At 45.6% G+C, this 13709-nt stretch overlaps 1 protein-coding gene across 5 annotated transcripts in view; it reads left to right on the forward strand.

The window, feature by feature from the left end:
• The window catches only part of OPA1 (OPA1 mitochondrial dynamin like GTPase), a 78807-nt gene extending 76303 nt beyond the window's left edge, over window positions 1-2504 (forward strand). For all 5 annotated transcript variants that reach the window (XM_054039329.1, XM_054039331.1, XM_054039330.1 and 2 more), the window contains one exon: window positions 236-2504. The gene's annotated coding sequence lies outside the window, so the exon portion shown is untranslated. The remainder of the gene's footprint in view (window positions 1-235) is intronic.
• Window positions 2505-13709: the final 11205 nt, after the last annotated feature.

A 13709-nucleotide genomic window follows, 5' to 3' on the forward strand; every position in this document is an offset into this window, starting at 1 on the left:
ATTGTAATCAAAATGTGACGATACCTCTGTTTTTTGTAAAGTATGAAAAGTGCTAGAAAGTGCACGTGAAAATTATTATTGTCAGCACTCAGATCTGAGTGTCATTTTCAGATTTCATTCAAGTCCATCACCTAATTCTTGTGTTAATTCTCAGAGTGTATAAGGCATCATGACTGAGCTGTATAATATGATTGCACCTGTTGTTAATTACATTCATTGCCTTTTTATATTTCAGCTGAACTTTTACCGTAAGAACGCAGGCCTTTCCCAAAATGCATTGCACAAAGAAGACTGAATGAAATGGCTTTTCTGTCCCATTCTTCTTCCTATCGTACCTTTTTGAAGCATCCTGTGATGTCAAAGGGGTGAGGGAAGTAATTTCTCACATGGGATTGAGAAGTATTGAACAAAACCTCCCATTTGAATTTTTGAAGCAAGACAAACATGACAGCAGAATCCAGTTTTTATTGTGTTGAAATGACAAGATGAGGGAATGCCAAAGTTGTCCAGTTAAGTTCTGTTCCTGAGAGGAAGGAGAGGGTTTTATTTCTTGGCTGTGGTCTAGTATGGCAGGACTGGAGCAGATTCATAAAGTGGTTTTATCCAGTGTCACTTTCTTGCCTGCAAATAATCCTGGGAGTTTGAAATAAAGATTTATCATTTGTACATACATTAATTAATGCCCTTCTAACTAATATTGGTTGTATCTGTATACGGTATGTTGACGCATCCTCAAGCACTAGGGTACACCTCTAAATACATTGTGGTGAGAAGGGAGATCTGCGAGAGAGAGAGAGACTTTGCTTAAGCACTTGAGCTATTATCATCGAAGGAATTCTGCCATTTGAAAAGTACAGGCTGTCATTCATTGACTCCTTAAAAAGTCTGGCTCAGGAAATAATGTCAACAGCTGCTCATTTGATGGCTGTTTTCCTAGTAGATGATGATACTCTGAATCATAGCCAATCACATTTCATTTTGGGGGTTGCCTGGACACTAACTGGGTTTCCTGTTAACTTTCCCTATGTCCTGTTGGAAAGTAAGCTAATTATGTGTGTGGGTAATACAGAAAAATAATTTAACAGTGTAACTCACTTTGTTTGACCCTCTCAAATAAACATTTCAGAAAAAAAGATCAAAAAACAGATTTTTTTTTAATATATTTTCTTTTTACTGGGGACTTTAAGGCCAAAATTGCTTTAAAGTAGTGTAATGCACAAGATCTCTTGCTTTGTGTTGTTTAGACTGGTATAACTGTTCAGTGGTGTTCATTTCCTTCAGTCTCTCAGATTGCCCCCAACGCAGTCTGCAAGTGACATACAAGAGCTTGGTGGATTAAATCAGTATTCACCAATTCTTTGAGGTATCACATAGAATTTTGCTCACTTGATTTTACTTGTTTGTTCTGTTGTCTCGTCTGCCAGTTATACATTTTGTATAATATAAGCCCCAAATAAATGAACATCGTCTTTTTTTACATATCTCGACTTAGCTACTATTGCTGTTAAAATTGTCAATGAGATAGAGTTAAGAAAATGATCTAAATACAATTTCACAAATGTCCAGTGACTTTTTTTAAAGCCCCTTTTTATTTTTCTCCTGAAACTCTTAATACAAGTGTAGTAATCCAGCTACAATTGACAAACAGTGCTGAATACTTGAATACTGCCCTGGAAGAGGATGTTAGACAGGTTCAAAACAGTTCATTGTGCAATTATCCCAAAACGTAGGTTAGGAAATTGACATAGGCTTGTATTCTTCCCTCTGAAAGAGGCAAATGATTTGAATTACAGGTAATTGAGAATAGGAAGGAATCAGTATGTAAGAACATTTATCATTTTGATTCTGACCCAGAGAGCAACGCTAGAAGTGGAACAGGAAACCCCTAACATTTGATAATCAAAAATAAAACTTTAAGCACCATTGTGTAAAAATACTAAAGTGTCATTTTTCATACAGTGGTGCTTAAAATTAAACGTGGCAAGATAATCTAACAGATTGAGCATTGAGTCTTCTTTTTTCTTAAAACCACCTGATTACAGGAAAACGAGTGCATTTAAAAAAAAAAAAAAAAAAAAAGGTAAATGGTTTATATGATCTTTTGACACAGACTGTGGGTAACTTCAGAAGTTTAAGTTGTTTCCACAACGGTGAAGGAAAGCAGATTCCATAGATTGTATATCACACGAATGAGTCTGTACTTGTATGAAATCCCTCTCTGTACAAAAAACCCTTTTGCGTTTACTTGACAAGATGACTGTTTGAAATCTCTGTGTAGTGTACATGTTGCAAAATGTCACATCCAGTGGTCCCGTATGCACCTTTTTTTCTGCATGATATCTACACTCTTTGATCATAATTTCTCTATTGCTGATCTGAGACTTGGCATGGTGTGTTCCTCGAGAGCTGGGTATTTATTGAATGCAGATGTAATTGAAGGGAAAATAATAAAATTCAGGCTTTGAACACTAAATGTTCATGTCACATGCACAGTTTAAAAGTTACTCAACCTCCTTGTGGCTCTGTTTCCGCATCTGCAAAATAATGATAAAGGTACCCCACCTTTGTAATGTGCTTTGAGATCTAGGAGCATGGAGCATTATGCAACTGCTGAATATGGCTACTTTTTTAATGTATAAATAACATCTTTGGGTTCTGTTTTTTATCAGATTTTCCTGAAAAATTCCCGGGTTTTGAAAAAGCCAGGATTTGGGTTTGACCAGTTTTAACTCACATTCTGCCCCCTCACAGAGTCCCACTGGATGGCACGGCACATCCGCAGAGAGGGGGGTGAAGGCTGTTTGGTGGCTGCTGCTGTGCAGAGGGAGAGTGAGACCGGCAGGGAGCTGGGTCCTGGGAGCTGAGAGGGGCTCCCTGCCTATCTTGCTCCCCCAGAGATGGGCAGGGAGCCAGGTGACCACCCCATCTGCTCTACCTGCCAGACAGAGCCCCCTCCTGACTTTCAGCATGGCCCCAGGCACAGTGGCAGGGACTTGGATCCTGGCAGCCAAGAATGCTTGACAGCTGCAGAGCCAGGCCCACAGGAAGTGGAAGGATCCCCTCACCTCTCTCGCCCTCTGGCCCCTCCTTTTTGCTTTTTTACTGCTTTTCACCTGTTTTTTGTTTTTTTTTATGCAGACTGATAAATTCCCAGGAAATTGTAAATGAAATAAAAACAAAATCCAATGGGCCTTATATATAAATGACAGTATTTCTCCGTTAGTGTTAATATAGCACTATCTATAGGCGTAGTGCTTTACAGATAAACAAGACACGGTCCCTGCTTGAGAAGCTTATCAGCTCTCTCCTGTTGTGGTAGTGCATCGATCTTTTTCTCAGTGTAAGTGAAATTCTCACAGGCTTTTACACTGGGTACCAGGCTTTAATGTTTGTTAGGTTCTCTTATGCCACACAGATGTTTAGTAAGACAGTGGAATTGGGAATTATGATGAAATAGAAGTCAACTTATCAATAGGTGCATTCTGGAGTGCTAAACCATGCCTTACAGATTCAGGAAAATGTTACAAAAGCAATAAAAAAAAAAAGTAAAACTGATATTAAAGATGTTGCTTACCTGTTTTGCAAAGCCTAAATAGACACAGAAGTACCGGTATCCATAAAAGGTTACATCTTTTACTATTTTGATTTAATGTCCGGCTTCTACTAACTAAAAATTCTTCGAGTGCTTGCTCATGTTGATTCCATTCCAAGTGTGCACGCGCCCACGTGTGCGTGGTTGTTGGAGTTTTTTGCCTTAGCGGTATCTGGAGGGTCAGCAGTGACACCCCCTTGAGTGCCATGCTCATGCGTTGGTATATCAGGCACCGCCAGCCTTACGCCCTCTCAGTTCCTTCTTACTGCAACGGTCAGCAGGCAGACTCGGGTGTCGACAGCCCCACCGTGGCCACTGGAAGGGGATTGCTTGGAAGGGCAGTTCAACCCCTCGCCCAGGCCCCATTGTCGCGATTGGGCACCCGAGGCCACGTCAACATCGGTGCTGCCTCGGCAGCATGGCCAGTGGCTAGTGCAGTGGCCTTATTGGAGTGCGTGGGGCGTGCTGGTCATGGCGATGCCCCCTTCGCACACCGCTCATCTGCCACTGCCTTGGAGCAACATTTGGCAGCACCTGGCGTGGTGCATGAGGCATGCTCAGAGGTCGAGGCAGAGGATACTGCACCCACCCCTAAACCTCCCTCCCCCACGGTTGACAATGCCCCGGACGAGGTGGTCGCAGGACCCTCGAGGGCTAGCCCGCCAGACGATTTTAAAGAACACCAGGCCCTGCTTTGACAGGTGGCCAAGAACTTGGGCCTAGAAGTGGAGGAGATGGCTGAGCAGGTGGACACCATGTTCAACGTCCTCTGAGCCCCACTCGTATCGCACTACCAGTGCATGACGGAGTCCTCAAAATTGTCCAGGCCCTCTGGCACACCCTGTCGTCCATCCCTCCCACCTTCAAAAGGGCCGAAAAGAAGTACTTAGTCCCGGCCAAAGGGTGCGAGTATCTTTATACTGACCCTTCCCTGGGCTCACTGGTTGTCTCTGCGACAAATGAAAAAGACAACCTGGGGCGCACCAGCTCAACTCCTAAAAACAAAGAGGCCAAAAAACTTGACTTGTTTGGGAGGAAAATTTATTCAACTGCCAGCCTGCAATTCCGGGTGGCAAACCATCAGGCAGATACGATTTTAACTTGTGGGACTCCTTCCATACGTTCAAGGAGTCCCTCCCACAGGATTTGGCACTTGGAGGAGGAGGGTACCACAGCCGCTAGGTGCTCCCTCCAAATGGCATGGGACTTGGCTGACTCGGCAGCTAGGGTTGTCACATTGGCAGTGGTTATGAGGCGCAGCTCCTGGCTTTAGACCGCCAGCCTCTCCAGAGATGCAGACCTCGATCCAAGACCTTCCATTCGATGGAAGCGGTCTTTTTTTGGAGCAGACTGATGCGAGGCTGCGGGGGCTAAAGGACATTCGGGCCACCCTTTGCTCGCTGGGCATGCATACTCCGCAGTCTGCATGGAAGCCGTTCTGGCTGCCCTCACCGCCAAGGCCTTGGCAGCCTCGTCTGGGGTCTGCAAGGAGAAGGAATAGGGACATAAGTTTCAACTGCCGCCGCCCTTCCTCCTCCTGTTCACCTGCACAGCCCGGCCCGGCAAAGCATCCCGGAGGCCAGAAGTGCTCATTTTGAGGGTGCGCTCAAGAGCAACATCCCAGTCAACTCCCAGGATCCACCCCGTTCGTTCTTCGGCCCTACCATTCGGCCTGGTCGTGGGTCACCTTGGACTGCTGGGTGCAGGACTACACCCTGCAGTTTTCAGCCGCATCTCCCTCCCACCTCCCCTCGTCCCCATCCTTCTTCAGGGACTCTTCTCACAAGCAACTCCTCCTCGTTCAAGAGGTCGAGAACCTGCCGCACCTGGGGGCAGTGGAGGATGGCCTTCAGGACATGACAGGAAAGGGGTTCTACTTCTGTTATTTTCTAATCCTGAAAGCAAAAGGGGGCCTCAGACCCATTCTGGACCTGCAACACCTCAAGTCTCTCAAGAAGTTGAAGTTTCGCATGGTCTCCCTGGCCTCCATCAGCCCCTCCCTGAATCCGGGAGACTGGTACGCTGCCCTTGACTTGAAGGACACTTATTTCCATATTCCAAGGTCACAGATGTTTCCTCCATTTCATAGTGGGCGGATGCCATTTCCAATTCACGGCACTCCCCTTTGGCCTCTCATTGGCCCCAAGGGTCTTCACAAAATGCATGGCGCCAGTGGCTGCGTAGCTGAGATGTCGAGGGGCCCGGGTCTTCCTGTAGCTCAATAATTGGCTCATCAAGGGTAGGTCTCAGGGAAAAATGCAGAGAAGCCTCTGTCTGGTGCATTCCATCTGCCGCGACCTGGACCTGCTGGTAAATGAGAAAAAATCCACCTTAAAGCCAGTCCGACAAATAGAGTTCATTGGGGCGGTTCTCGACTCCATGCAAGTCAGAGCCTTCCTTCCGAAGGCATGTTTTCAGAACATGTCAGACCTGATTTCCCATGTGAAGAACTGCCTGATCACCATGGCTCACACCGCCTGCAGGTGTTGGGCCACATGGACATATGTGGTCAGCCGTGCCTGGTTTCATCTTCAGCCTCTGCAAATGTGGCTGGAGTCAGTTTACATCCTCAACAGGCACAACCTAGACCGGGTAGTCAGGGTGCCAGATCACCTCCTATTGTCTCTGCATTGGTGGATGAACCCTAGGTCAGTATTGCAGGGAGTTCCCTTTGCGGCCCTGGCCCCGTCACTGACCCTGATGCTTCGGACCTGGGCGGGCTTAGCACACAAGGCCGCTGGCTGTGAGATGATCTGGCCCTCCATATCAACGTCAGGGAGCTCAGAGCAGTTCGCCTGGCCTGCCAGGCTTTCTTACCCCACCTGAGGGGCAAGGTGGGTGCAGGTCCTTACAGACAGTACTGCCGAGATGTATTACATCAACAGGCAGGGCGGAGCCAGGTCTTTGGCCCTTTGCCAAGAAGCTCTCCATCTTTGGGACTTTTGTGTGCAGCATGCCATTCATCTGGTAGTCGCACATCTGCCTGGGATCAGGAACGTGTTTGCAGATTGCCTCAGCAGGACCTTCTCGTCTCGCCATGAGTCGTCGCTCCATCTAGAGGTGGTCAGTATGACCTTCTGGAAGAGGGAGACTCCCCAGGTGGACTTGTTGACGTCCCGTAAACAGGAAATGCCATGTGTTCTGTTCACTCCAGGGGATGGACGAGCTCCCTGTCAGAGGCTTTCCTGCTCCCATGGTCGGGGCCTCTGAACCACCCTATACGGTGTTCTACAAGGATAAGGTCCAGCTGTGGCCGCACCCGGCATTCCTGCCCAAGATATTTTCCCAGTTTCATCCTAGCCAGGACATATACTTACCTGTCTTCTTCCCGAAACTTCATAAATCGGAAGAGGAACACAGGTTGCATGCCCTGGATGTCAGGAGGGCGCTGGTCTTCTACATCGACAGGACAAAGGTGTTTTGCAAGTCAGTGTAGTTGTTCGTTGCAGTGGCAGACAGAATGAAAGGTCGCCCAGTGTCTGCTCAAAGGATTTCATCCTGGATTACAACCTGCATCCGCTACTGCTATGAGCTGCCGAGAGTGCTTCCACCACCAATAGTCACAGTGCAGTCAACTAGAGAGCAAGTGTCATCAGCAGCCTTCCTGGCTCAGGTGCCGAGCCAAGAGATCTGTAGAGCTGCTACCTGGTTGCCCACATGTTTTCGTCCCATTATGCACTTACCCAGCACAGGCCCGGGACGATGCTGGTTTCTGCAGAGCAGTGCTGCACGCTGCCAGACCGTGAACTCCGAGCCCACCTCCATTGACACTGCTTGTGAGTCACCGAGAATGGAATCAACGTGAGCAAGCACTCGAAGAATAAAAAAAGTTACCTACCTTTTCATAACTGTTCTTTGAGATGTGTTGCTCATGTCCATTCCATTACCCGCTCTCCTGCCCCTCTGTCGGAGTAGTCAGCAAGAAAGAACTGAGAGGGGGTAGGGCTGGCGGCACCTGATATACAGACACATGAGCGCGTCACTCGAGGGGGCACCACAGCTGACCCTACGGATACCACTAAGGCAAAAATCTCCGACTGTACATGTGGGTGTGCGCACACCTGGAATGTGATGGACATATGAGCAACAAATCTTGAAGAACAGTTACAAAACGGTAGATCCCCATTTTTTACCTGTCCTCACTGAAGTAGTTGAACACAATATAGTGTATATATAAAGCCCTTCATTGTCAGTTTGTGCTGCTTTTTACTGAAAAATTCCTGGGTTTTATAAAAACAATTTTGTTTTTACTGATTTTTTTTTTTCACCCAAATTTTGGGTGCACTCAAGTACATGAAAATACTGATTATGTTGGAAAAATCCCTTGCATTAGGTAGACGTGTTTATGGTAATGAGTTAGTGTACATGTAAATGTGAGGCTGTCTGTTAAAGTCAGGCAGTGTAGTGGAAGACCCACACGTGTGCGTTTGGGCACAGACTGTTAATGTACCACAGCTTTAAACTGCTTTTATTTTCAATACTCTGACTTTTCTCCATTTGTTGCTTTTTTTGTCCTCCCGTCCCAAAATATTAACCTCAATATTTACCTAGAAAACTGTGAAGTTAATTTTTGGCACTGATTTTCATCCACTTTTTATTTTTTGTAGTGAACACTCATAAATTCCTGGTAAATTTTAAACAAAATAAAAACCGCAAATGAAGGGCCTTGGGTATACAATACAGATTAACCACTCCCTCTGATAATTGAGAGGGCATGTCAATTATATTAAACAGATTGTACCTTGCTAACAAGCTCATTGTAAAATTAAATGACCAGATGAAATACTGAAACATTCAGAAATCAAAAGAGGTGTGAAGCATTTACTTCGTGATCTGTGCACGTTCACCAGTTGGTTTTACGTGACCCTGCACCTTTAAAAATTCCACTTGCCTTAAGGAAGGTGGTATTTTGTCTTTTTTCAGGAAATTAATGTCGTTCAAAGGAATTCACAGTGCAAGACAGTAGAAATTTGAAAGGGGCAGAATTGTGCAGTTATTACATTAATATGCAATTTTAAATGGATGAGAGAATGACCTAGATCTGAATTCACTGAAAAGATGCTATCTGGTTGGTTGTGCCAGTGTATTTTGAGTCTTAGCCAATCAGAAACCAGCCTCCCAGTTCACCAGAGCTGATTTTAGGTTGATATTTTGTTAGTGGTTTTTGTCTGGGGAAGGAGTTGGTATTTAGGAGGAGGTTGTGCTTAACGCTTCCGTAATTAAAGCTTAGCCATTCAGCCGCATAACCAGGCGAGACAGATCACAGTTGGTAAAATACCAGAAGTTAGACGTTTATGAAGATCTCTGAGTGCAAAGAAAATGCTTAATGGATTTTTCCTTTTAATTATCTAAAACCAGCATAATGAGAGAGATTTGCTGCCTACATTTATCTTGAAACTATATTAAAATAAAATTACTTTAATTACCAGCATGATTTGTACAAGGGAAAGAGCAAATTATCCAAAAACTCATTATGTACTTTAAAAAGTCAAGCTAGCCAACACAGTATATTTTGTGACTAGTAAAACCAGTTTGGCAAAGACTTTAGCAGATAGATGGGAAAAGACCTTAAACTGTGACCTTTTACATCCCCAGCACTTGATATTTATGATTGCACTAGACTTGTAAAAGCATGTAATGTTTTTACATTGAACATGACACCTTTCCGAGTCTGTGTAATGTAATGTAATTTCTGCATACGTCAAGCAGTAAAGATTAAGCCATAACAGTAGTGCAGCTTTTTGAGAGATTATAGTTTTTCATTCTTGACCCCTCAACTGTCTACAGTAGGGGTGATCCCTTCCAATGCACAGCATTTGCTATCGTGTGAACGTACTACCTGACATTGGCGTTTCCCAGTCATGTAGTGGTGAGCAAATATACCCAACTTCCTCTGGAATTTCTTCAATGAAAAAGTAACAAAAGCATATCAGAAATGTTGTTTATTTTTCAAGTACATGGACTTCTTTCTTCTAGAGGTGGTTATCTAGAGATTCAGATCCAGGACAGATGAAAGACCTAGAAATGTGCTGAAAGCAAAGCATTCAGAGCTAGAGTGTAGTCAGATTTGAAAAAGAAGAAACAAGTCGATCTTTTAGCCAGCAAGGGGGGCACTGTTGCATATTTGATCACCTGGGCATTTGTATTAGCTATTACTAGTTGCAATTCATCTGATAGTTTGGCTGAAAAATACATAAAGTTCATGTAATATATTTCTAGAGGGTGAGATATGCAGAGTTTGGGGACGCATAAATCTTATAAGGATATTCCTCACATGTTCAAGTATATAATAAAGCTCACTAATAAGTTTTCATTGGTCTCTTGTTGAGAAATGGAAACACTTCTGGAATGCCAGGCCTCTGGGCTTCATTCAAAGCCCTTTGAAGTCAGTTCAGAATTACGGACCTCATTGGGCTCTGAGTCAGGGCCTTTTGGTGATTGTTATAGAATCTTTTCCTGTAACAGAATTTGTTACACTACGCACTAAGCATCTCAGTTGTGATGATCCCTCTGGTTTTGTGAATGTGACGTGTAAAATGGAGTTTAGCAGCAGGAATGTGCTTCATGAATGATCAAACCTGTTCCGTTTACAGCTGGCCCCACATCCTCACCCAACTAGTGTCTGTGGGTCTTGGGATCACTGACAGGGAACTTTATAATCCCTGCACTAATTTGTAACTAACCAACAAGCTGGTATGCTGCCTCCCCGGGAATACTTTTCCTTTTCTCAGGAAGCAACTGGCTGCAATACTTCATTTATCAAGGTCTAAAAACTGGTGCGTTTCCAGAAGAGCAGACAAAGATTTGGCTACAATCCTTGGAGAATTTGCCTTCCAGCCAACCTGAACCACAGTTAATGCACCTACTGCTGCCTCCATCATACAGGAACTGTCCCAGCCAAGACGTTCCTAGATTTTAAGGCTGGAAGAGATTATTATGAACACTTAGTCTGGCCTCCTGCATAGCCCAGGCCATAGACTTTCACCCCGTGAGTCCTGCATCCAGACCAATAACAAACAGTTGATTTTAATGCCTTTCTCCCTCATTAATCTTTCTAAATACAAGGAAAGTTCTACAAGAACAGTCTACTCCAGATATTTCAGAATTCTTAAAACAGCGTTTTGCCAACTCTCCCGTGTGATTGCCGGCGGTGCTTGGCGTTTAGATATGGCACATTCATTGCAGCTCTCTACAATGGGTCTGTTCTGGTTCATGTGAAAATCAACATCCTTTTGTGTGGGACTGCCTGACAGGATGCTACAATACTATTAGCATTTGCAAAGGGTTTGCTCTGTCTAATAGTGCAACCCCCAGATCTTGGGCTGCTCAGTTTGTGTTTCTCTATTATGCGAAAGACACAAAGAAGCTGAAGGCTGGCAAAGGCCTGTCAAATCTTGTAATGTAGCAGCCGACCCCAAAGCTTCATTCTGCTTTATAGCATCCCTTGTTCCCTGTCCCACCCCTTTGCCTGAATGGGCTCTGAGGTAGGTAAATGAATTCCGCAGTATGGTGGGCGGACGATTCCTTTCTGACCTCATTCCTGTACCATTTGTTTCCAGGCTTGTCGGAGGAAAAGGGACATCTCGGAATCTTTTGTTTCCAATCATTTTCCTGCAGGTTGGGGAGTTAATGCAGCCCTTGTCTGAAGCTGCCCGAGCCGAAAGCATTCTGGGTATGAGCTGGGATGTGCTCGGCCCTTTCAGAACGGCCAGATTAAAGGGGAAAACTGCTCCCAGGAGTCCTTTCACATGTGGCCACGATAGACACCTGGACACCTTTTTTTCAGTGCATGGGTGTGTTTACATCCTCATTCACTCTTGCCTGCAAATGTTTATCTTCAGAACACGTGAGCGATTGAGTTCATCCTCCAGTGAAGGGGAGGCAGGAGCTAATGAACCACTGTCTGGGGAGGGATGTTTGAGACTCTTGTTATAGCTGAAGACGTGTGTGCAGAGGAGCTAGGTCTCGGGCAGGAATGAACAGAGCCATCTCCATTTGGGGCTGACGGCTGCCTTCCGTTCTGGATATTTAGAAGAAAAGGAGTTGATTTCCCATCTCCTGAGCAGGGCGTTGGGACCTATGCTCAGAATGTTTCCAGGACGGGGCGCTCGCTCCCCGAGCAGGAGAGATTCATGCCACAGGAGGGGCGGAGAAAGGTGGCCTGTTGCAGGGGGTATCTGCCACCACACCTGCTGAGCTGCAGTATCCTGCCATAGGTGGTTAGTTTTGCCATAGGTCTTGTATATTTACCCTCGGTACAATCAGGGCAATGGCATTGATTTTGTGGTCAATCTTACCTCCTGGTCTAGGCCTCGGACTGGTAACAACACACAAGTGTTACCTGCTCAAGGCAGGGGGGGCCTGTCACACAGGAGTGTTAATCGGAAGTACCTCTACAGTAGTTGAGCCACTGTGACACTGACACACACACACACACACTGACACACACACACACACACACACCTCCTTGCAGGAGGGCACTGTCAGGCTGAATGAATTGGCCCTTGGAGCAGATCCTCAACTGCTTTATTACCCCCCTGCAGGCAGTGGAGCTGGGACAATTTCCACCAGCTGAAGCTCTGCCCAGGGTATTTTTTTAGAGACACAAACTTCCCTCCACGATATTTGCCACACAAACATTGTAGCAGTGTGTTAACAGAGGAGAACCAGAAAGTGAAACCGCCTGTAAACCAGCGGGAAATTGGCCTATTTTCAGAGTCCGTATGAGAGACAGGCATGAATAGTGAAAAGTAAATCTGATTGTAAAAGCTTTTTCAGTCTGAATGCTCTCAGAGGGTGCTGCTGACCCAGCTGAGGCTCTCTTGTGTTTTTAAGAGTATGGGTTTTACCCTAAAGATTCAGTGTGCCAGGTTATGTCTGAGCCTCCCAGCCTGGGGAGACAGTGCACTAAAAACAGCCATGTGGATGTCCCGGCTTGCCTCGGCGGCTTTCACAGGGGTGCTGCTTCACCACGACGGTGAGGTCCTGAAATATCCTCGACACACGGAAAATTTTCTTTGGGGCGGGTCCGCTCCTAAAGTGCATCAATCATGAGACAAATAGCATGAAATCCGAGAACCAATTTCCACCCCGCAAAGGGGCAGAGCAGGTCTCCTTAGATAAACTTTCTCAGACCTCACTCCTCACATCCTTTGTGGTACTAGTCTGTATCTGAGGAGGAAGTCTAGCTCACCTGGAGCTTGTAAATCTCAAACACACCACATCCGAAAGGTCCTTGTTTGTGAAAGAGTTATTGTAGTTCTAGGGCAGACTAAATATCTTCTCTTCGAAGAGGGCGTATTTGTAAGAACATAAGAACGGCCGTACTGGGTCAGACCAAAGGTCCATCCAGCCAGTATCCTGTCTGCTGACAGTGGCCAATGCCAGGTGCCCCAGAGGGCGTGAACCTAACAGGTAATGATCAAATGATCTCTCTCCTGCCATCCATCTCCATCCTCTGACAAACAGAGGCTAGGGACACCATTCCTTACCCATCCTGGCTAATAGCCATTAATGGACTTAACCTCCATGAATTTATCCAGTTCTCTTTTAAATCCTGTGATAGTCCTATCCTTCAGGATGCTGTTCGTGAAAGGCTGGGTTCTTGTACAGAACCTGCTTTGTGCAGGGGGTTGGACTAGACGACCTCCTGAGGTCCCTTCCAACCCTGAGATTCTATGATTCTATGAGACAGTGATTTAAGGCTGGTGATAGCTACTTGCCTGAAGTTTCTCTGCGTGACACATTCCCTACGTTTCCACAGGTCAGTTCAGTGTGAGCAGTTATCGCAATCTCCCTCCACGCTGGCCCCTGCCATCCCTCATTCACTAGCTTAGGACCCCAGAAGGCAATGCAGTCTCTGCTCCCATCAGTATTTGGTGCCTCTACTGAGACCTGCCAGGAGTGGAGCTAATTGGCCTGTTGGCTTTTGGAAGGTGAACAGCTGGCAACTGGACGTAGATAACCAGCTCCTCTCCTAGACGCCATCAGATAGCTGGCAGGGGTTTTTAACTGTTCACTATATCAGAGGGGTAGCCGTGTTAGTCTGAATCTGTAAAAAGCAACAGAGGGTCCTGTGGCACCTTTGAGACTAACAGAAGTATTGGGAGCATAAGCT

This window comes from Malaclemys terrapin, chromosome 9, assembly GCF_027887155.1.
Source record: "Malaclemys terrapin pileata isolate rMalTer1 chromosome 9, rMalTer1.hap1, whole genome shotgun sequence".
Classification (NCBI taxonomy): Eukaryota; Metazoa; Chordata; order Testudines; family Emydidae; genus Malaclemys; species Malaclemys terrapin.